We start from the raw sequence: 24,361 nt of genomic DNA, 5'->3' as shown, positions 1-24,361 counted from the left end.
TCCCTTTAGCCCTTTCCTTTTATCATGAGATTTCTGGTAATCTCTTTTTAATTGCTCTACTTGAGTTTCACAGGCATGCAGGCCCTGTTTCAAGTGGCACAGGATCAGCAGCTCTGCATTGATCTCTATCCACGTAAAATATTCCTGTACCGAGAACCCCCAAGACCTTGATGCTTATGGCTGGCTCAGAATCGAGTCAGATTAGGAACCACAAACCTCCATGCTTCATTTAGATTTTTCTAAAGATTATTCTTAGAAACTCAAATATCAGTTGAAGGGTTTTGGCAGACTGCGATCTTCTGGAAGTTACTCTGAAGGAGGGACTGGCCAAAGGATCAGAAGGTTTGGAAACCTATTTTGAATACTGGGATATTGTTTGGCACTGTGGGTACCAGTCAGGCCACAGCCTCTTATTTCCTTAATTTGTAAAGAGCTTGTTTTCATCTCTCCCTGGCCTCTTGCAATATGAAAATTTGCACTACATAGATTATGGGAGCTTCTCAAAGGTGCCAATAGAAAAATCTTTTGGTTTAATTAATTATACCCCTAATCACTGGTATTTTAATAGCACTCTAAAGAGGGTGGATTATTTTAAATACCCACTCAATTTTAATTACAGTACTTTTAACAAGATTAATTTTTGACAAAGATGGGTATCATTATCTCTGAGACAGCACTAACAAGTTGTTACCACCAGGTCTTTTCCTTCCAACAAACAAGTCATCCTAATTCAGATTAACATATTTCTTTGGTGATTTTCCTTATGGCTTCTATCAGTCAACAGTACTAGAAATAATGTAAACCTGTACTCAGCCTTTGCCCTAAGGAAACACTTTTCAAGAAGATAACATGAACAGTATACTCACAGATTAAAGACTGAAATTTTTCCACACAGAAATTCGTGCAGGTGTCCATTGTGCAGCTTTGTGCCTCCTAAAGGACATATTCACGTTAAGGCACCTAAGTGAGAAACTAGTTTGGTGGCAGTAGATTTTGAACAGAAGTGATTCAGGTCACCTTCAGGAGGCTAAGTGGGGACTGCCAATCCTGGATTGGCACAGTTCAACATGAACACCAGTAGGTATTTAAAAAATCTGCCCACGGGTTTAGAAACTAAGCTTTCTCCCCACACTTCTCAGAGCAGGAAGGAACTTCTGTTGAGCTCAAAATCTTGTTCATGGATAATGAGGAAGCATATCCTACATTTAAAGCCAAGAATTTGTTTTTAATGTAACTGAAATTTTAAATGTGATCACTGTCAGGCCAGAACTTGCTGTTACAAAAAAGGAAAAGATAACAATACCATTAGAATACAGAAAAAGCCTCAATAATAGTTGTAGCACTAAATGTTTTACACAGTACTCCGTATGTACCCTTTTCTTGGTGTTATGTTAACCCTACACTGCTCCTGTGAGTCTTAAAGTTGGTGGTTTAACCCTGGGCTTGGAGAAAGTGGAGAAAAAGGTGTTGTAACAACCTTCGAGCATCTGAGATAACATAATTTTTGGTGGGCCTTTTCTTTGTCACTCTAAGATCCATTTGGAGCACTTTTTATACACTTGCTAACACTCCTTTTTTCCTCCTTCATCAGTCAGCAGCTTGACATCATCTCTAAGTTTACTATACATGGTGTATTTTACATATGTTAGATACTACTTCTTTATTCTCTTTTTTACCTCTGAAGCCAGTTTTGTCTAGCTCCAGCTCTGTGTTCTTTTAAGCAATGATTGGCAAGTTGTTAATATTTGTTGAGTCTTCTTAACCAAGCCACATCACTTATTACCCATGTCTTGCTGTCGATACTACTTCCTCTATGTCATCTCCTGCATCTCCAATTGTCAAGGCCTCTTCTTTACACTGCAACATTACATCAGCTATAAATTTCTGATTCTACACAGAATAACTGCCTATTATTAGTCCTATTCATATAAAAGTTTGTATCTTATAACAAAAGTCTTAAAAAAATTAGATATAGACCACTGATCAGTTAAGGAAATCACTGTAACAGCTAAACCAAATAAAACAATGCTGCGGGCAAGTAAAGAAAGTCCAGCCAGCCTGACAAATGTCAATCCTGAAGCCCTACAGGTTCAGTACAGAGTTTTTGGCCTATTACAGCATTACATGGCTACAAAACACAAAAATTTTTAGAAGTGCCTCCCAATGTGCCACAAGACTTTTTATTAATTTAAAAGACAGTTTCTTTAATACAAATATGTAGAGGTAATGAGTCTGACATGTTGTTCTTGGACACAAAGCTCCCAGCAATTCTCTAGCCATGCTACAAAATGCATCATTCAAGGGTGGAAGGCAAAGATGTATCTTGTATCCATAGTCATGCAATTATTCCCTGCAACGCCAGCAGCCTCACAGGTAAGAGACCCTTTTATATACAAAACTAATTCTCACAGTTCTCAAAACTCACAACTCTCCACACTGCCAAAAAAGGCTCCATAGACAAAAGCTTGGTTATTTCCCGGCTTTTACACTTGAAACAGAAATAATTCCACCATCCAAACTGTACCTGGACTCCAGATCTCTTTATTCTCACCAGCTGTCACAAAGTCGCAGTAACAGCTTCACTCCCATCCTAAAGATACGCCCTTGCTAAATTAACATGTTAATTGAAATCAAAAGGCAACCTCTGAGCTGACTCAGCTGCAGCAGAGAAAGACAAGGACAAACATCTGGGCAGAAATTCTCTTCCTACCAAAATCAGGTAGGCAGGATCCACAAGACTGAATTCACAGGCTCTTGACGCAGTCAAAAATGAACTAGTACTGCCAGATCACATGAACAGCACATGTGGATATCTGGAAAACCTGATGGATCTGGTAATTTAACTGATGTTATACAAATGAAAAGATTAATATCACAGCAGCCTTCTTATGTAAGGAGGCTTCAAATATTAATGCCTTTTTCAAAAGTGATTTGATTGGTACAATTTGTGTAAATGAAAGAAGAAATGAGTTAATCAAAATATTTACTTTTGGAAAAAAAAGTTTCCCGATGGTTCAGATACCGAATCCCAGCAAATATTCCCTCCCTTAGCCAACCTTTTTACACGAAGGCAAGCCTACCACAAAGCAAACCCTGTTAAACACTCAGAGGAGAGACTATGGATTAGGAGATATGCTGCAACTCTGATAAGCATGGATTTCTTATCTACAGAAGCCATATGACAAATCACCTTACAACAAAACCTCATTATGCCTTATTCATTTTCTTCCAGCCCAGTATCATACAGTGCTCTTTGACTGATATGCTAAAGATACAGGAGGGAAGTGAGGTGTGGTTGCAACTTCAGGATCACATTTGTTTGACGCACTCAGAGGGACTCTGAAACCAGACGTTTTTGCATCCATGCAAAATTTTACCAAGGTCCCTAGAGGTCACACATGCACAAACACTGAATTTGTCCACTGTGTCTCTAGCCCTCCTGAGGCTTTGCATTAGTAAGACAAATGGCAAATTCACTACAGATAAATGTTGTGCATTTTATGATTCAACACAAGCTTCCTCAGACTTGGCTTCGTTTATTTCCTCTGCAATGAAATATGTGCCGGTATATATTTTTTCATTACTACATAAATACCAGCAGTTTTTAAAATGCCAAAGGAATTATCAAAACAGAATCTTTCATTCTAACATGAATATGGGTTTTGGTCACTATTTTTTTCTGCTGCCATATATTTATTTAATGGTATTATTTAAGTATGTTTAAAGAATTTGAATAATTCCCAATTATCCTTCCCGTTAGGAATTCAATTAAATCTAACCCCAAATCTGTAGACATTAATAGGAAGAGTGAAAGTTTGCTCTTCTAGCCAGTTATTGGTATTAAGATTTAAATAATCTTAATTATCAATAGCCCCTAATTATACAGTTTTCAGTATTAGCATAGCTAACAAGAAACACCTTGTGGTATGCTCGTGACTATAAATGCTTGCTTGATGACCAATGACATTAAATACCTGGGGCAGGTGTTTTTTGATAGTTGGGGTTTTTTGTTTTGTGTTGTTTGGAGTGGGTGGGGGATCAGCAGGGAAGGGGTTGTGATTTGTTTGTTTTTTAAAATAAAAAAGGTAGCATACAGTCCATATCATAGAGACCTCATGTATGATATGATCTCTATCAAGCTTCCTCCTTAAGTGCCTGAGACTGCACAACAAGAACCGGCTTTTTTGTTCAATACCTCATCTCAATCCCTGCTGTTACAAAGACTGTTACAGCAGTCCAGTGGCATTAGCTATGTTCAACTTCTTCAGTTAAGATTTCCTCTGTGGAATAGGGCTCTGCTGTACTAATGGAGAAGTACTTCATCAATATTTAGAGTTAACTCTCCATTGTTTTACAAGGCTGCACTTACCCAGGGGTCCTCCCTCTTTGGTGTTCACAGTGACCTCTGCCCACCTACTCTGTTGCCATCCAGCCTTGCCAGATATGCACATATTCAGCTCTCACTTCAGCCGACAAAGGAAAGAGCCAGATTTACACTCTGCTGATATAAACAGCAGATTATACTGTCCCTGATGTAAAATAAAAGCTCACTAGTGAAATTGCTAATCCATGTTCATAAAAGCTCAGAAAGAAAATGTGTTTCTGATTTAAACATCCCAAACCATGCAGAGCACCTAACCCTATTCAAAAAACTCTAAGAATTTGGCTGTAGCATATTACATGACAAAGAATCAAGGGTCTGTGCTCTGAGGCATGTAAAACAGAGGGAAGAGACCAACAGGTCAAAGTTATTCTTTCAGTTTTCAAAATAAGCTTAATGCCTGAATGACTGTGTCTTTGAGGTCTTAGTATCTTATGTTATCACAAGCAGGAAAGAGTACGATAGCTTTTGACTTCGGGCTTTCAGATGAATCGCTACAACATCTTCCTTTTCAGTTTTCGCCAGCTATGTCTCAAATAAAACACAAGAACAAGGAGATGCCTGATCTTACCCAAAGAAGGGGCTTTGTGCTTCATTTTCCCTTCTCTGGCTTCACGACACTGCACTTTCTTCTCTGCTCTACCCACACGTGTTCACCGGCCAAGGAAAGGGCCTGTACCTATCTGGGACTTGTACTATCAGCTCATGTTCTGCTGCACCTATCACCATTTCACCAGGTACACAGTAAGGATACGCAGCAGCTCAGATATGAAACTATTTATTAGGAATTTCAACAAACATTTTTGGCCTATTTAAGACTAACATAATCTGACTTTATAATTTGTTTGTGTTATATAAATACCTATGAAATTTTACATTTTGTTAAAATTGCCTCTTTTTTTGGTATGTCATTCTTCTGGGGACTAACAACAAGAAATAACCATGGTGACAAAATAATAAAAAATTCTTTTTGAATATCTTTAAATAATTTTTTAGTAACTTCTTGACAGTTACTATAGGCAAAACACATGTATTTTTCATAAAATAAAAGTTATATTATTGTCACTGTAAGCAACAGAGATAAATTATAGGTAATTTTCACTTCTTAACTCCTGTTTCTATGGTAATATGAGCAGCTGCCATTACTTCAGAGCTTGTTACCATGGTTATTTCAGGTAATTCCAGGGTTTTAATACCCTTAAACCTGAAGTGATACTTTTTCCTCCTATTTTGCCGTTGAACAAAATCATAGTTCAACTTCAGTGGGAACACTACTCTTCCAGTTAAAATAAAAACCGCATATAGCACATATATACAAGGAAACAAGTCAAAGTGAATTACTTACCACAACCCTCTAGCCGACTCTCTTCTCCTATAAGTGCAGCATCCCTTTCCTATGCATATTTCTATGGAAAAAGGAAGGCATTTCCTCCAGGATGTAAATCCTCTAACTGCCCTCAGCTGTGCAGGCTACTCTCCTTGGCCATCCGGATCCCTGGTGAAGCTGCAGAAGTAGGATATAGTGGGCTAGCAATATGCTTCTCCAAATGCCAGCTTGGTGAGCAGACTGATGAGGTGTCAGCTGCCTCCCATCACTGTAACAGTGAGGGTCATTGGGGAGTCTGGGTTCACTCACTGACAAGTCATCCAGTACTTATGCTGAATTCAAGTGCACTGAAGAGTAAATGGGCTTAATAGAGACTTTTTGTGGTAGCTGGGCAGCCTTCACCCCTCTATCAACACAAATATGGGTCTGAAGATGGCCAAGATAGTTCTTCTTGGACCTTTGTTCCAGGAAAGAGAGCAGAACGTTTTATGTGCCAGTAGCTGGAGGGCAGTAAATATTATTTAAGGTAATTAATAAGATAAATTATGTAAGGTAAAACTGATTCTTCATCCTGAGCAATTTTCACATGCTAGCTGTGTGATCACTGCCCGCCTTTCAAACAGACCTTCTTGCTGCAAATGCTGCTCTTGACCTCAGTCCGTGCAGACTGCTCCCACGCAGAGAAGTTTTCTTAGCTTTATGTAGAGGGGACAATTTACATAATCTGCCCCTGTTCCTTCACAGTGGGAGTTATTTGCTAGAACAAACCGTTACTTGCACTGAAAAGGAGTTTTTGCCTACAGTAACTTGCTATAGCTGGGATATGAGGTGGGGCACTGGACAGACTCCAGTCTGAGAAACCATATGATAGTGCTAAGTTGGTTCCAGCGTTGTCAGGATTTTGACCTTATCATTAGCATCTTTTTGAAAGCACAAACAAGTGAACATCACTTTTTTGTTTGTTTGCTTTAAGAAAAATAGAATTTTAAGCCACATAACTTTAGAGAAAAGATAGTAACTGTGAAGTAAATGGACCGTAATGATTTATCCAGTGCACATCAGCTCTGCTTTTTCCATAATACATTCCTGAAAATTGTGATATTTGTAACAATTTGTCTCCTTTGAACCTGATAATACTAAGTATTTTCTAATCATGAAAGCAAATATCAAGATCGCAAGATGTTTTATGTTTTCAATTAATCTTCTATTTTAAAGTCCCTAAAAACCCCTCATACTTCAGGCTGGTAGTGTTATGTCTGTTGTATGGCTGTGATTTTTTTATCTCATACTAATTAACAAGTTTTGTTGTAGTAAGCTACAGTACTCTGTTCATATGTTGGTTAAAGAAAAAGGTGTTGTCAGTCCTTTTGCACAAGACTCAAAAGTCAGTTTCAGTTGTACAGGTATGGATTTTATCCAAATAGTTAACACTTGTCCTCTAAGTTAACCATTAATAACATCAGGGCAGTGTAGTCTCTCAGAACAAGGCAAAGGAGTATGAGACCTCAGAAATCTATTTTCCTTCCAGTGAGTGATTAGTGAACCTAATATTACTGTTCCATATGAACTGCACCAATCAGTTCTGACTATGTCTACATACATTATCAAATATTTTGGTATAATAAGGATGGATCCATAAATCAAAGCCATCGGAACTAATGCCCCCATAAAAAGTCTTTACCTCATGCTAGCCTTAGTCTGGTCCCCTGAACAGAACATCTCCACCATGCATTTGATTTAATACATATGCTCAATATGCATCTGATTTGGATTTCCTCAACAGGGGTTATAGTGCCACATACCACCAGGGCATGTACGTTGTTGCTTTAAACCAAAACAGTAATCTGGATCCAGCCTTTCTAGTCCCTTGGATATGAAAATAATTTAAAACTGAAAGCAAGCAGTTGATTGGTTTAAGCTATAAACAGTTGTTAGAGGTATGGAACAGTAAGTCAGGAAACCACACGGGTTTTTTTTCAGTTGCTTCACAGTGAGTATGAAATGGCTGAAATTCTTCTGCTTCTACTTGGGACTTCAAATTCCTTTATGAACGCATATTATTCATACATGTTACACATTTTCTAAGCTGATACATTGATGTCACCTAAGGTGTCGACATCTGTAGAGAACAGTCCTGCAAATGGCCTGGCAAGCTGTTCCACAAAATTCTGTATCCTGCCAGGCCAGCTGGCAGAAAGGCACTAGTCTAACCGATTAAATTACTCAGGCATTTTCTAGTACCAACCCTTATTTGCAGGCTTGCAACATAAAACAATTAACAAAGCTTTCTGTAGTTCTTTGGACTACACTTTCTTATTGAGATGTTCATGACTTCTAAGATCCTGGTAAAGCTGACGGATTTGTTTTTGCACTCCTAAAATGTGGGGCCTATCCTGTTCTGAGCTTTATTCTTCAATATTGACAGGACCTACTTGAAGTGTATTTATCAACAATAATCTTTTATAGCTGTGGCACATTTCTTATTTGGCTATTCTGTTTCATTTTCCTTTTTTAATGGCAAACTTTGGCATTTAGCTTGACCTCAATCAAGATGATCCTAAGTATGAAACTTTGAAAGAAGCCCAAGAAACTATTCTTCCTCCAGTGCACATAGCTGTGCTTTTGCCATTATATATTCTCCTGAAAATTATGATATTTGTAATTATTTGTCTCCTTTGTACCTGATAATACTAAGTATTTTCTAATCTACTCACCAAAGCAGTCTCTGACCTAGTCAAGTCATACAATGATAAACTGGAAAAAAGCAGTGATAGGTGATTTTATATGATCCAAATGTCTGATCCAGATTTTTAAAGAAAGTATAAATGTTTCTGCTTTTCCTGTTTCCTCTTCCTGCAATTCAACCATCGCCAAATTCGACTTCCAGAGAGAGGAGGCTGGAAGATACTAAAGCATTACCTACTTCAAAAAAGTTAACTACAGAATCCATTCATTTGCATTGCAGCAATTACCCATTTCTATTTGGAAACACTATTTCTCCAACAAAAAATATCCTCATATCTTTCTCCAACTTGGAAGGATTTTTTCCCAGCTTGGTGTTAGAGAACACAAGAAACAATACCCATGACAAATACAGACTCAACATCTAAATTTGAGCTACTTTTTTGCTTTCAGAGAAACATGGGTTGGAGGTGTAAGGGAGAAGCGGGGGAGGTAGGAGGTGAATGCTTAGGGCAGCCACAAGGATTTAAAAGTAAGTCTTCCATTGAAGTTAACTGGTGACTAGCACACAAGAGATTGAAATTTCTCAGAACTTGCTTTGGAAAGCCAAGGGATTCTTTTCAGAAAACTATATTTTATAGAAATTTCTCTTTTGATATAGAATTAATACACACTATTAAAAGTTATTGGGTGATTCATGTTATTTTACATACTCTACATCCATTGCTCCAAAAAATACCACAGCGAATAGAAGAAACTGACTCCTATAATGGACTTCCACTAGAACCTCTAGAAAATAGGAAGAAAATTCCACCAGAAGCAAATTAAATCATTATAGCACCCCACTTGGGAAAGTAAGAAACAGACTCATGGACCTCCCTGAAAAACATCACACATTCTGTGTTTCTTGAGAAAATGGTCTTCAAAAAGGATCTCAGAGTTCTTTGAAAAGCAAAGATCCTGCAGTGAGATCATTCATCCCTAACAGCAGAGATACAGGCCACCTAATTTCCCAGTGGCATAGAGTACACTTTAACTGGCATTTCAGGGAATGTTTGGCTCACACAGTGAGGTTCTGCAAGAACTTCTCATTAAGCACAGCAAGAGCAACTTGTGTCATTGGTTTTAAGAAGCAGTTTGATTTGTTTATTAGAGCACATCTGGTGTCAGGAGAATGACTTTGATGATTTGGGATATCCCTGTGAGTCATGTGTTCTCGTTACCATAGGACTAAGACAGGAAGGCACATCCCACTCCTAAGTCCTTTTCTTCCACACTAACCTCAAAGAACGTCATCCTCACATGGCTCTCAGCAGGTACCACTTCTGAGATGCTCCATGGAGTGGGATGTGAAGCATGTAGACTATGTGCTGCTTCATCAGTTAAGCAGAGAAATGAGCAGGGCCAGAGCCTCACAGAAAAGTCTGAGAGACTGTAGTTTCCCTTGAGCCCTACAGTTGTGACCTTGGTGATCTTACACCTCCTGCCACACCCTCAGCGTGGGCTTGCCTCCAGTCAGCAGCAAGGATGCTCCTTCACCATAGGCCAGCATTTCAGAAGGGAAGTGAGAGAACTTGAGCATTAAAACAGCCTCTGCTCAACCGTAGCTTAGAGTACCTAAGAATCTAACTTCTGTGTTAGAAGGTACCCCCAGCTTCAGAATACTTCAGAAACAAGGTGAGGTGGGTAATCTCAGATCACTGATTATAGTCACCCATCACTGAATGCTCTGGGCCTGGGTTTGACCCTTCTCTCCAATTCCCTCCTGCTCCATGGAATTTCCCCATCACCTGCTTGTCTGTAAAATCTCCATTCTCAGGCAAGAAGTGTATTGAATCCAAACGGAGGAGGTAGGTCACAGTAGGTATTTCTCATGTGACCTTTTCATCCATAATTCCCTCCCACACAAAGGACAAAGCCACATTTTTATTATAAATCAACCCCAGAGAATAACCACTATCTGAAAAAAATGTGTACAATTAAACAATAATTCAGGGATTTGAAAATTAAGCACCCTGTGTGTGAACAGATTAATAGAATATTCTCTGTGTAATTCTAGAGAAAACCAATTAGGCTTACCATCTAATGAGCAATGATGCTCTCTCACATCTGCCAGCAAAATGAATCAACATAATCTATTGCAGGTGCTTGTGCTTTCTATTCACTATGTTGCAGAAATGATTCAGCACCATAAATTATGGAAGCATAATAAGAAATTGGTATATATGGGGGAGTTTGTCCTTTTCTTAGTTTGTAGGCTTATAGTTACTGTTAAATCAAAAAACAGCACTCAGATATGTACTCACAATTAACAATTACTCATAAAGCGGTTTTTTTTAACCAGCTCTTAGATCACATGGCATTTCAAGACATCAGCCAAATTGTAAATAATGACAGAAGTTTTAAAGTCATCACTTTCTGTCACAGTTTTGCCTTTCACATAGATGATCAGAGAGTTATTGAATCGGGAGACAGATTTCCTACTTGTATTGCAGGGGGGATAACAGATATTTGCAAGAAACTTGTTATTCAATGATACATTTTTTTCTTTGGTAAAGTTGCTCTGATAACATTTGTACATGATCTTCCACCAACTTCTAAAAATTTTTGTCTTCAGTGGGGAAGTATTTTGGTATGTACATGAGTATAAAAAAACTCTAGTCCTTACCATAATGTTGTGTAATCATAATAAAAAGGACTTCATATTTTTCTAATATTTGGTAAAATTAGCACTTTCTGGAACTATGAACTTCTCTAATACAAATCACAGAAATGTGCAGAGTCTCACAGTAAATCCATGAAGACCTGATATAAAGCTACCAAACTAAGGGTAATTAATGAGAAATATGGCCCGTAGTCATTATCCATAGCTGCAACTAAAATCAGCACTAGGGTCGCTGCTCTGTGGTCATCCTGAAGTTGACATATGAAAACTGGGGCTGGATTTTCCTCCATATGAAAGAGTAACTCAAATAATAGAAATAGTAACATTATTGCATTGCATTCTTCAATATTACTGTACAAGGGAAATTAATTTCTGTTTGATAAAAGAAATCAAAACATATGGAGCAGTTTTAGGGGAATAAACTTTCCTCTCTAGTAGTCCAAATAGGAGTTGAAGGCAGAATCTATGACATGGTAGGTCTCCGACCTCTAAAAGTTTAGAAACCTAAAAAGGTAAGTAATATTCAGAAATTTTACTCTTTTTCAGTGCATGCTAGATAAAATTTCAAATGAAAATAACAGATAGTAGATTTCCTTTATTTCCATAGTATTCTTAACATTATTTTGAAATGTATTGAAAAAAATATTTTTTAAATCCTTAAATAAACTAAACATTTTGAGAATCTTTACCATGTATATTTTTGATTGCATGTTTTGTTTGGGGTTCTTTTGGGAATTGTGTGTTATTTTTGTTCATTTGTCTTTGCTTGGGGAGTCCGTTTGTCTCTTTAACAAAATAAAACCCCACCAACTGACACTGCCTAACTTTAGTTCAAAGACAGATGGTCTCTTGAGTTTGGTTCTGTCTTTTTCATTAGAAGACTATCTACCTTCACAAAGCATCCTGAGGTCACTAGGTGCATTTACAGCCAGCCATTCAGCAGAGGTCAATGAACAAAATTCAGAAGATAACTGTGTGCTTTTCACCCCTTCTACAAACACTTTAACAGAACATTTTGATGGAAGAATAAAGCAAGAACATCCCTCTTCCCAGCTCACAGTTTTCCCTGTAACATTTTGACAGTGATCCTGACTGAGCTGGAGATGCTCAGGGTTCTGAGGAGCAAATCAGCGTGGCTTGTATCCAGAGATTCATGTGCACCTCTTGCAGCACATGAACAAAGTTACACAGAAAGAAACAACTTTCTGTTAGGCTACAATAGGGTGAAAAAAAAAATCCACAAAGGCTTAGAATGGAAACTGGTGTCTTCTCTTAACCAAAGTAAACCATGACTCATCAGTATAATTCAGATAGTTAAAGTGTCAAAGTGGTTTATTTCTTACTATTACATTGTTTTCATCATGAGGGAATAAATTCTTGTGGAATAATGTTATTACCTGGTATCTGAAATTCTTCCTTTACATAGGAGTCTACGTCTTGTGTAAAAGACACTCAGTCAGTGCTTATTTCTGAATATAGCCTGGAAATGATCATTAGAGCCTGAAAAAACACATTAGAATGATCTGCTTGTTTCTCAGGACAGAGAAAAGCTCTACTGAACTTGTAAAAGTGACCACCTGTTATAGATAACCTTGCAATAGGGTCTACTTTAGCATTATTCACCCTCAGTGGTGAACCAGTGATTCTATAAAAATAAAGATACAAGAAAACACATGAATCTGTGTCCTGTGTGCTTACTGAAGTTAAACTGCTTTTATGTTATCTTTCTTAACAGATTGTACAACATCTCTATTTTTAATATTTTTAATGTATTCACATCTACAAACCAATGCTCCCTGAGGAGCAGAGTAGCAATGTCATTTTTCCACCTTCAGCTGTGCTCCCCCCTCTGCTGTAATAGTTTCTTCCTCTTACAAATGGAAAGACTCATAAAAATAATAGGAATCTCAAGAATCATTTTATTTCTCATAATTTGAGTGGAGATGGAAGTTTCAAATCCTTGTAAGAGTACATATACACTCTTCACATTTTCATTTCCCTAAACCCACAGGACAGCAGAGAATTAACTCATCTGAGTTCAATTATGCTTGTTGTCTTCTTAAAACAAGAATCTATCACGGTTTCTCCTTAACGTGGCCCTGCTGGTCCTCTGTTCTTAGCTGTTTTCCTCTTACCTCTGTTTCTAGGAATAGGATAAATCCTTATCTAGCTGAATAGAGAATGAGACTACAAACCAGTGCACAGTGAAAAAAGGTAACTTCTGCCTGGATGTGGGACTGTAGAGAAAGTATGAAGAGTGCAAGCCCTACAGTAGATATGCTAAAGAAGAATGGATCATTTCACTATAGGCTGTCATTTGATATAAGCACCACTACAACTTGCCAGCCTCACAGGTATCAGCTAGAGGTTGCTAGCACATTACACACCATACCATATTTCTTTATGTTCATCTTTAGTGAACAGTTAGCAGTGTGGTGTACTTGTATACTTCTGACATTACATTAGCACTTCCCAAATTTGGCATCATCTGTCCTTTTCTACATATATATTGTTTTTTCCTTGTAGGAAATTTAAAATTGCTTCTAAGATCTTGTGAATTGATGAAGCTGGAAGAACTTCATGTCATGCATTTTCTAAATTAATATCTCTGCTCTTACTCACCTTGAGAACCCTATCCAAGAGGTATTTATGACATTAGCTCTGACATACAGTTCCTCCTTGCTCCTATTACATGCTTTTCATTATTATATAGTGTTACAATTTTGCTATAAACATTCCTTTGATTGAGCAGAAATTTTACTACAAAAGTACTATTAAGGAGAGATAACTTTCATATAACCTTCACAGAACTTCTGTCTTTGAAGATTTTTTATTAATATTGTACATATGCTGCAACCCTACCTATAATTCTTCCTATATAAATATTCCCTCTCTATTCCACAAGTGAATGATTCTAGTAACCTGCAGTAAAAATGATCACTTGCAATTACATATGTAATATGTTTTTATTTTAAATGCAACTGTAAAGCCAGCTGTGGAAGACTCACTCTATTTAACCTGCACTATTAATGATACAACACAGAAGAGACATTCCAGTAGCACCATTAAAGTCAACATTAATCAGTAAGTTTAAGAATGTGAAGTTCTTCCATGAAGACTATATTGCAGTAATGAATTAAAAACTTAAAGGATAACCTGATGTTCCACTATGTTTCTCCTAGTTACTGTACTTGTGTTAGGATTGTACAAAACACCCAAACTGTCATATTGTGAAGATATATCTCAAATCTCACCTTTTTCTGCATGACATCTAAATTAGCAGAGATTAAACATCTCTATGGCTGTGTACTAATGCCAAGATGATAGAAAAGGATCCAAAAGGACTGAGAAACTCGTAGGTCACCAAATTGGTTTTTACACCTTGCTTGTGTGCTCTGATACTCCCGCAATTTACAGTCTTTTTTTACATTTAACCAGAAAAATAGGTGTTCTGCCGAGCTGTTCAATTGTAAGACCTTTCCTGAACTTGTTGAAGCAAGAACACTGTGCACAAACTTTTTGTTCCCTGAAAAAAGGGAACTCTTTCTGAAGAGGAAACACAGCAAATAGAATAAACCTTTGTCAGCCCTGAGGTCAAGTTGTCTCAATGAGTAACAGTAAAGAGTAGAGGCTGTTTCTGTATCTTCTTTCCCAGAGTGGCCACTTTCTTAGGAAAAGTCCCACCAAAGCATCAGTTTTGTGACAGTTACGTGCATCCATACAGGAATGTCAATTATTTTCAAGACCATTTTCTAAAATGTTTGCCATGGGATATTTCAGCTGCATCACACAATTTACTCTAAGTGAATGCATCAATATGTAATTATAGGAATACATATTGACAAATGACTGATTCTTTGTAGTCCTGCAGAATAGCAAAGGCTGTCATAACAAATTGCTGCTGCTCAGGAACAGGTATCTGGAAAAAGCTGATGCAGAGAACACTTGTGACTGTTGCCCAGCACTTTACGCAACAGAGGCAAAACACAATTGTTTCCTTAATATTCATAGTTCTGCTATCTATCACTAGGAATTTTTTTGCCATTCACATAGAAATAATGAGCCTTACCATAGGAATTTCAGTAGTATTTAAAACCAGCATGTATTAGCGTCTGCTTATTGTAAAATGTTTGTTTGTGCATAGCTGTACTACTGATACATAGCTGTTCTGCCCATGCACCATGTCACATTGCAACCTCATAACTCCACAGTAGCTGTGATTTTTCTGGAGGAAAAGTGATCTCTAGAGGGTCACATTAAAATTCCTTGACTTTGTCAGGAAAAAGTGGACCTGATATTCATTTCTTCCAAACAAATGTCATATTTCAATTGATGATAGTCTGTACCTTTTGTGAAATTGAACAAGGATAATATTTCAATCTCCTCTGTCCAGAAAGATGATGATCTGGGTTTGAGTTAGGTCGGCTAAAAAGGTCGTATCTTTGTTTCCTCAATACAACATAAATATAGTTATAAAAAAGATGACATTTATCCCCCTTATTGCCAGTTATAACTGAAAAATAATGCAGAGAAAAGAAATTGAAACCAGCTCATTAACCAAGTTCCTATGGCAGCTGGTTTAATTTCATTAAAGAGCAATTCCAATGTTGAGAAATGTGTAATTTCTTACCAGTAATGTTGACTTCTCCATTTCATAGGCCTAATACTGATTTTAGATTAGACATTATACCTTTTACATGCACATCACACAGAGTATTCAGTCTCCTGCTTTCAGTTTTGCCAAAGAAATGTTCTCCTACTTCCAACACATGCCTGCTTTAAAAAGATGAAAGCGTCCTCAATCCCAACCAGTGTGGCAACAGGAAGGTTAAAATGCAGCAGATGACAGTGCGTCTGATTCTGACAGAAAACATGGGTGTCTGTGCAGTATTTGCATCCTTTCAAACACAAAAGGATGACACAAAGTCTGATAAGACCAAACCATGGTGTCTGTTCCCAAGCAGCCTATGTGAAAGTTTTGGCTTGCTGAGAATCACAAGCCTGCGGTAAGGACAGTCCTCATTTAAATAGGGTATCCATAAATATTCACATGTACTTACATAAACTTAACTACACTCCTTATTTGAAGAAAATAAGCCACTTCTTGGGGCATTTTCCTAACTAAAAATAGATAAATTAAATCATCCTGCTGCCCTTTTCTCTTCTCATATCAGACACAGAGATAGATCCTTCACATCATGTAAAATGTTGCCTATACAGCCTAGTTTAAGTACAGCCCCTGAAAGTACACCTTGTCTTGGTACCAGCTTCTATCAATGACTAGAGGGGTTTATGTCTCTAAGGTCTCCCTATTGCTCTTCTTGAGCCCGTTGGCAACACTCATATCAGATCTCCCCTTACTCTGCTCCATTAAATATTTGGTGAGAATGTATCTGATAAATGGGTCCTTTGCAAGGATGTTAATTGACAAGATGTTAACTGACATTTTATGTCCAACAGTAAACACAGAAATATAGATATGTGCCCTCTTCTACTAAAAGAAATTCTCAAAATTGTATTTTATTTTCTCACAGAACGTGAAAGTAACATACCAAAGCTTTCTTGAACTGATATTCATGTGTAAATTAGTTATGAGAGATTTTTCCTAATTTTCCTTAAAATAAAGACTAGATGTTCACTGACTTCAACAAATACCTCATACAACTGATGCATTCACAGGAATAGAAGTCTCACACACTTGTAACAAATATTTGCTTACCGAAAGGTATATGCCAAACCCACAGGAGGGTCACAGCAAAATCTGATTTGCCTTCTGTTTTAGAGCTCTTCTGTCATATAATCATGAAGGAAAAAGAATAGGATACAATTTTCAAAGGTCAATTACTCATAAGTAAATGGTTGATGACAGTCCACAGAAATAGCCTAGAAACACCCCATAGGCTGACGTACGCTTCATTAAGTTTTGAGTGCTTCCATGCAGAAACTATGTTCAGAATACATTCTGATGATTTATAAGCAGCAGGAGTTAAATTGGACAATTAGATAGTAAATACTAATTAACCCACTTGTTAATTGGTGTTTATTTGCTATTCCATATTCTTCAGACATGGGCTAATATGTGCGTATGGTAAGGTTGTGATATCATGAAACAAGCATGAATATAATTGTGACAGTTAAGTGTTTAAAACCCAGATAAGAGAAAAGTGATGTTTTAAAAATGTTGTTTCACTTTTTCTTCAGCTCAAGTTATGATCCTTTTCATTCCATTGCCAACATGCACACAATCTTCCTTTGTAGCATCATTAGAACTGTTTGGTTATTCCACATTCACAAGTATGGATTTCTTTTTAAGGACAATCTCAATCTTAAAAATATCTTTAATTTGGATTGTTTGATTTGACAATACATAGAGTGTTTATATAATATATGTTTATTTTAAAAAATTCATATATTCTCCTTAAACACTACTTTAATATAGCTTTTGTCTATCAATGTGCATGTTTGTAAGACTAAGTATTTCCTGGAGTAAGTCAGACAACACCACAATCTACTATTTTCATATCAAAGTAACAGTAATAAGCCATTTTTATTCTAAATGAAATTTTTCTGGACAAATCAGAAAAAAAAGTTTTGACTCTTTTTGGCCCATCTGGAGCAATGTAAGAGAGGTACAGAGTATTTGCTCATTGGGTTTCCACCAATTCTGCTTCATATGATTAGTTCACTCAACAGGTCTTAATTTCTTCCTTCCTATAACACTACACCCACACACACACTGAACACTCTTGCCATACATACCACCCATAATATTTCTACCAGCTTCTACTTATCCAGATGGAAATTTGTCTATTCATGTGTAATTTAAATTCCCCTTCCAGCTGGCTCTCTCTTTTGAGTATACTGTTGCTGCAATATCATAGAATCATAGAATAATAGACTGGTTTGGGTTGGAAGGGACCTTAAAGATCATCTTGTTCCAACCCCCCTACCATGGGCAGGGACACCTTTCACTAGACCAGGTTGCTCAGAGCTCCAACCAGCCTAGCCTTGAACATCTCCAGGGATGGGGCATCCACAACTTCTCTGGGCATATCATATCAAAATTGGTTTATCTTTATAGTCTGATACATGGTTGTGTTCTTTTACCAGCAAAACTCTAGTCAGGCATTTCAAAACCTTGTTTCTAGTAAGCATGGGACCATAGGTCAATGTCTTATTTCAGACATCAGTCCCTTATAGGGTTCTAGATAAAAAGAAGCATTTCCCTGCTCTCTCTGGTGGCAGTGGGGAATATTTGGCTTCTATTTGAAATACAAAGTTAAAAGCTATTCTCCAAATATCATTGTCTTATCAAGATGAAGGTAAGTCACCAGCCATTTAGAAAGAAGGTATTTATGCAGAAGTGTGGGGTGTATTTTCCCTGGGTACTGAAATTCCTAGTAATGATGCTCTGGTCAGTCCATAAACACCCCCATCCTCTGGGTCCTTAACTTGACCAGTACTACCACCGAACTTAGGAACAACCATAGTTATCCTAATACTCAATAATAAGTAGTTTAATGTCTTCAAAAAATGTTAGGGTGACAGGCATTCTTATTTTAATGTTGGCAAAACACCAAAGCCTCTGAAATGATTTTGAAGAGGTGGGTTTCTTCTGTGAAGACCTTGAAAGACATGATGCAAGGGTCTTAGTGACATGACAGACATAGAAACCTGGATTTGTCCTGTCCCATTTGAGGAACAACTGGCTGGTTCTCTCCAACCAGAATGCTCAGCAAATTCAGGGATCATTCCTTCCCAACAGAGTCGTTGCCAATATCAGTATCTTCCTAAAATAAATTCCATTTTAATAAATCTTTTTTTTCTGAATTACAAGAATTTTACAAAAAAAATTCCCCCAACTCTGTTATTAACATCATTCCATTACTGTCAGTGGTCATTTGCTAGTTCCCTTCCTATGACACCCATTAGATAACTTTATTCAAAAACACTCAAAAATATAAGTGCGTCATTATATTTTGAATTGAATTTCACTATTTAACCCTATCATATATGAAATGATTTCTAGAATTCAAATATTTTCTTAAATTAAGGATGTTGTCTGCAGGCTTATTTCTCTCAAGCAATGCTAACACTAGAAAATAAATAAATAAATAAGTCCTTCAACATTAACAGAGAGGAAATAAATATTTAAAGATTTATTCAAAAAAGCTTGAAATTATTTGGCCTGCAGGATCTGTTTCAATATGAAAAACGTTTCTGCACAGATATATGCATATTTTTTTCCGATATGCAGAAAAGTAGCACAGTCTTCAAGAGGCATGCAGTGTCTGACTTTCAATACCTACAGCCTCTCTTGCTTAAGAACAAAATCAAAGCTACTCAAAGCCCTGGGTCACATCTTCAGTTAGCCATTTCACATGCAACTTTTGAAGAAAAATAAAGAATTGCATGGATCTAATTGAAACCCTTTGAAGTAATTTATTTGAAGTATAATGGACTTCAGATCAGTACTTTGTTGTTGTTGTTGTTTTTTTGTTTGGTTGGTTGGTTGGTTTTGTCTGTTTTTTGTTGTTGGTTTGGTTTGGTTTTTTGTTTATTTTTCTCTTTTTTTTTTTTTTCCCATTTTTTTTTTTCTTTTCATAAAATTCTTCAATACCAGTTCATAAAACTGGAATTATTCTGAACAGGTACAAAACCTTTTTTTTTGGTCAAAATCTATTTTTTTCCATTATTGTATCAGATATTTATATTTTGCATGCAATACCAAAGATGAAATATAACTGAAAAGAAACTGCTGAAGATTTTTGAATTATCAACCTCATGTTGGTTGATTTATGCTTTCCATGACTGATGTCATTGTAAAGCTCCAATGTCTAAAGGTCCTACATATTGAAGGAAAAAGTTTCAAAATTTAGGAGAAGCATAATATGTTCAAAAGCAGAGCAGTCCTTTGCAAAGAAAAGAGTCCTTTGCTTCAGGACTCATGAAGACTTTATTGCCACCAGTGACTCACTGCATGAAAGGGAACAATTAACATCTCTGCTGCAGACTATTTCATTGGTAAAACAAGCTGTAACATGTTACCTGTGCTGAGAATTTGAGAAGGTGGGAGCTGCAGCTTATTTGTTTTTAAAATTTATAAAAATACACCTGGTCTATAAACTTAGAGTCCTTCTTCCTCCTCCCACAAAATAATGTATATCTAGAATAAAAAAAAATTTAAAGTGTTGCCAGCCCTGCAGAAACACTCACACTTAGATTTCAAGATGCTTAAGAAAGATGAAAAGAAGCAGAGATCTTCATTGTGGTGCTCTGAAGATCAGGATGGTGGATTAAGTAAGAAAAGGCTTATAGAGATGCTATCATATCCACTCCACAGATCTGGGCAGAGGATTTTGAGGCTGCCAGGCTGACAGCCTCAACTCATCTTTGACACCAAGTTTGTGCAGTACTTTAAGATCCACACTTGAAAAGGAGAGGTGTGTAACCACAACACTTGCACTAAAAGTACCCGAGACAACTCAGCTGCCCAGCCTTGGTAAATTCAGGTTCTTTTAGCTTTAGAATTATGTAGTGTTCAGTTGCTATGGAAACCAGGGTGGTTTGTTTTTTTTTTTTAAATACTTTTGTCAATAAGCACACACAGTATATTGCAAGTCTCGGCTGCCAGAATGACTTTATGCCCTCTTTGTTTCAATATGAATACCTGTATTTATGCAGAACTGGAAAGGTTGGTTATTTCTTATATGACCAACTGTGCTCCTTTTGGCGTAATATGCTCTCATGAATAGTCAGGTTAAAACAGCCCACTTACTTTCACAATAATAAATTAGTCTGTCTGACTCAGAGAGGAAGTAAGGGGGAAAAAGGAGAGCAAGAATTAAAGTTTTGTGCTGTTCTGCTGAAATTCAAGCCGTATAATCCCCACACACCCATGCATATAAAAAGGAGGCTCTGGAAAAGTAGTGGTTCTATAGAAAAGAAAATTTTAAAACCTGACTGGCCTTTGGTTATATAAGGAAATGAAGATTGAGCAGCTGCCCTGACATTTTGTTTCTGGATAGGAGAGGATGTCAGTGAGTCATTCCTTATTGCTATGCCAGCATACCTTTCCTACCAAGTTTTCATTAAGGTTAAAAACAAATGAGAAGGCAATGCATTCAGCTTGCATCAATGTGTTGCTGACAAGTAGCATGAGTAAGTGACCTGCCACAGCGACCCAAGCCAAAGTATTCTCATTTGGATAGCTTAAGAGCAAGTATTTCTCATGTGAAATTCAGAAAGGGCATGCTATATAGAAATGAAATTAGGTTTTACTCTTGCACTGCAAAAGTCCGTAGAGCCTGCATTTACACCTATTCATGTCATTTAAAGAAAGCCTGAATTACCATGCACAATGGAATATAAATGGCAAATATAAGAAACTAATACAGCATATAATGAATTAAATGTGGAGATAAAAACAGACACAGCATAATAAGAACCCACCTCTGGTAATGATAAAATTTGATCAAGAAAGAATAAGTCTGTATGCAGAATATTAGTCAGAGCTCAAAGGGGAATATTAGTGAGAAACTAAATCTTTCTAACCAATGTATTTATGTATGACACAGAAAAGCTATACAGTACTAGCCAGGACATTTTGTACTAAGCTTCAAGTCCTGCAGTTAGCATCTTTTCAGTTAATACCTCACGTTAATTTTTGCTCAGGGAAGATATCAGTGCCCTCACACACATAGATAACACTGGTCCTTCTAAGAGACATTTTGGACTTCTTTCAAACTCCCACACACACTTTTCTTCAAAATGAGCAGGCAGGTACAAACTCTCCCAGATCTCATGCAGCACTTAAGGAAAGCTCAGCTAAACACCATCTGTGCAATAAAAGTTGTTCCCTGTGCCTTGGGATCTACCCCAGAAGATGTTTCCCTGAGCTTCCCATCTATCTTATCCTGAGCCCTGCCCTGTTGCCTGGGAGAACCCAGGGATATCCCCTTCTCACTGAAAGTCACCAAAGCCACAATTGTTAAGTGCAAGAACAATTTACCCTAGAGGGAAAGACACCTTCCTGCACACAGTCACACTTAAAGGAATGTAGCATCTGTGAGAGTCAAATTGCTCACCACACAGGAAAACAAAGGTAGTGTCAGCACCAATTCCTTTCTGTGGAGTAATTCCCCATCCATCAGCCAGGGACCACTAGTGTTTGACCTTCTAGTTAGTGGAGCTAGAGAGATTTTATACAGGCTGTTCTGGAAGTGGAATATTGCTTGTGTTTCACTCTTTAGCAGCAGCAAAATCACAGAACAGCAGAATTCAGAGGACTGTTAGTGTTTTGCCTTTTTTCTGACTGTTAAAAACACTATTCCTTTCATTGCTTTTCATGTGTTCCTAAGTCCTGATCTAGAAGGTTATCTCCAAATAACAGCAAAATGACTGTTTCATGGCTGTTACATGATCACTTGCAATTGCAATGGGCTACAATCAGCGAGTCATTTGCAGTCCTCAGTACTATGATCCACAAATAATCAGCTCACCTTGAACTCTTGTCTCATGGATACTTAATTCCTATTTCACCTCTCCCAAGGGGACTGTTTCTCCTCTTGCTCTTAGCAGAGCTAGCATTTAAGGTTCCCTATTAAAACACATAAAAGAAAAGTCACTGTCCAAAGGTTGTCTCACAGCTAGGAGAGGAGCCACGCAGCTGAAAAAAACTGAAAAAGTATCTTGCACAGACTGAAGACATTATCTGATACATATATACACACACACACCCCTACATACTTTATGAAGTCTGTATTTATTTATTTACAATCTTTCTCGGTCTGCTCTGATGGCATCTACCTTGCCCTGTCAGAGAGCACGTTGCAGGCCTGCTGGCTCAGTCAGTCACAGGGATGCTCAGCAGATGCTCCATCTGATATACTGGGTGCATGTCCCCAGATATGACTCAACTCAGTCAAGATGATACACAGTATAAATATGTGTAACCCAGTCAATCAGCATCTATCCTAGCAGTCTGCATGATGTAACCAAGTTTTTTTATCCTAAAACATTTCCCATAAATTAGCAGAGGAGTGTTCCACTGAAATAATCCTTACTAGAAAATAAAACACCCTCTTTGATGCTCGGATTCCCTGTTTACTCCCAACACAGCTCCCTTCACCCTTTTTCTTCCCTTCACCTTAGACCCATTTCCACCACCAGCCAACTTACCTGCATCTCAGCCTGGTTCATGTGCTTGCCCTCCTCTATAAAACACCCTCTTTCAAAAAAGGACAGAGCAGATACAGTCATACTGTCTGGCCATAGCTGGGGGTTCTGGTGTCTAGCTGGTGTCTTTATAGTGTCTAGCAGAAAAATGACGGCCAAAGGAAGGAAGAGGAGTCTCAATACAGGATCATGATGAGAAGCTCTGTCTGACCACTCCACCATCACCACCGATCAGGGTCAGACCAAGGTCCAGTAGGTCCCTAACTTAGGGCTCTCCAGCATCTTGGTGCTCCTAAGATATTGGAATGAGCCTGTCACTTCCATGCAGGATTATCCATGCATTATTATGGCTTCTTCTGTTTAATCACAGTACCATGTAGCAGGGCAAAATTTTAGAGAGATGCAGATCCCCATTGGAGCCAGTACTGGAGCAGGATATTCTTCATACAGAAACAGACCTTATCTTTATCTCTTGTATTTGATGCCAGACACTGGTTCCTCTTCCGTGTTTCAATGAATTTTGGATGAGAGTTAATTTTTAAAGATGGAGAAGAAGACCTGAAAAAGAAAAGAAGAAAACATTATTACTGTTTCTGGTACCTGCTCCAAGACCTCTCTTTCCCTCCACGTTTGTCCTAACCCCTATTCTGTTCTTTCTTTCCTTTTTCGAGAGTAAACCAAGACGTCTTTGGGTCCTGCTGGTGTGCTGGGATTCAGAAATACAGAAGAAGAAAAAAAAACCCTCATATGGTGTGCCATAAAGTCATTCAGGAGGCTAAAGCTATGTATATGAGATTCCCTGCCCTGTGCGAGCTTCTGGTACAGGTGAATGTGGGAGCTGAACAAGAACTGGTGAGCCTTCGCTTATAAGCACAAGTATCCCCTGTGGTGATTAGGACAGCCTTAGTCCACATGTTCAGGAAGGGCCTAAAAGGTTTTCCTGAAGAAGATGTTTGAAGCATTGTCACCACAGTAGTCCCCAGGGGTGATCCAACATGGAAACATAAACATATCAAGTCAACAGAGTATGGCTAGCTTGAGGCAAGCCTAACAGTATGAACAAGCTTTGCTGGCATGTTCTAATATACTTTTCATTCTCACAGGCTTTCCAAGAGCCTTTTCTCAACAC

This window comes from Chiroxiphia lanceolata, chromosome 3 (assembly GCF_009829145.1).
Source record: "Chiroxiphia lanceolata isolate bChiLan1 chromosome 3, bChiLan1.pri, whole genome shotgun sequence".
In the NCBI taxonomy this organism is placed as follows: Eukaryota; Metazoa; Chordata; class Aves; order Passeriformes; family Pipridae; genus Chiroxiphia; species Chiroxiphia lanceolata.
This window is presented reverse-complemented; position numbering follows the sequence as displayed.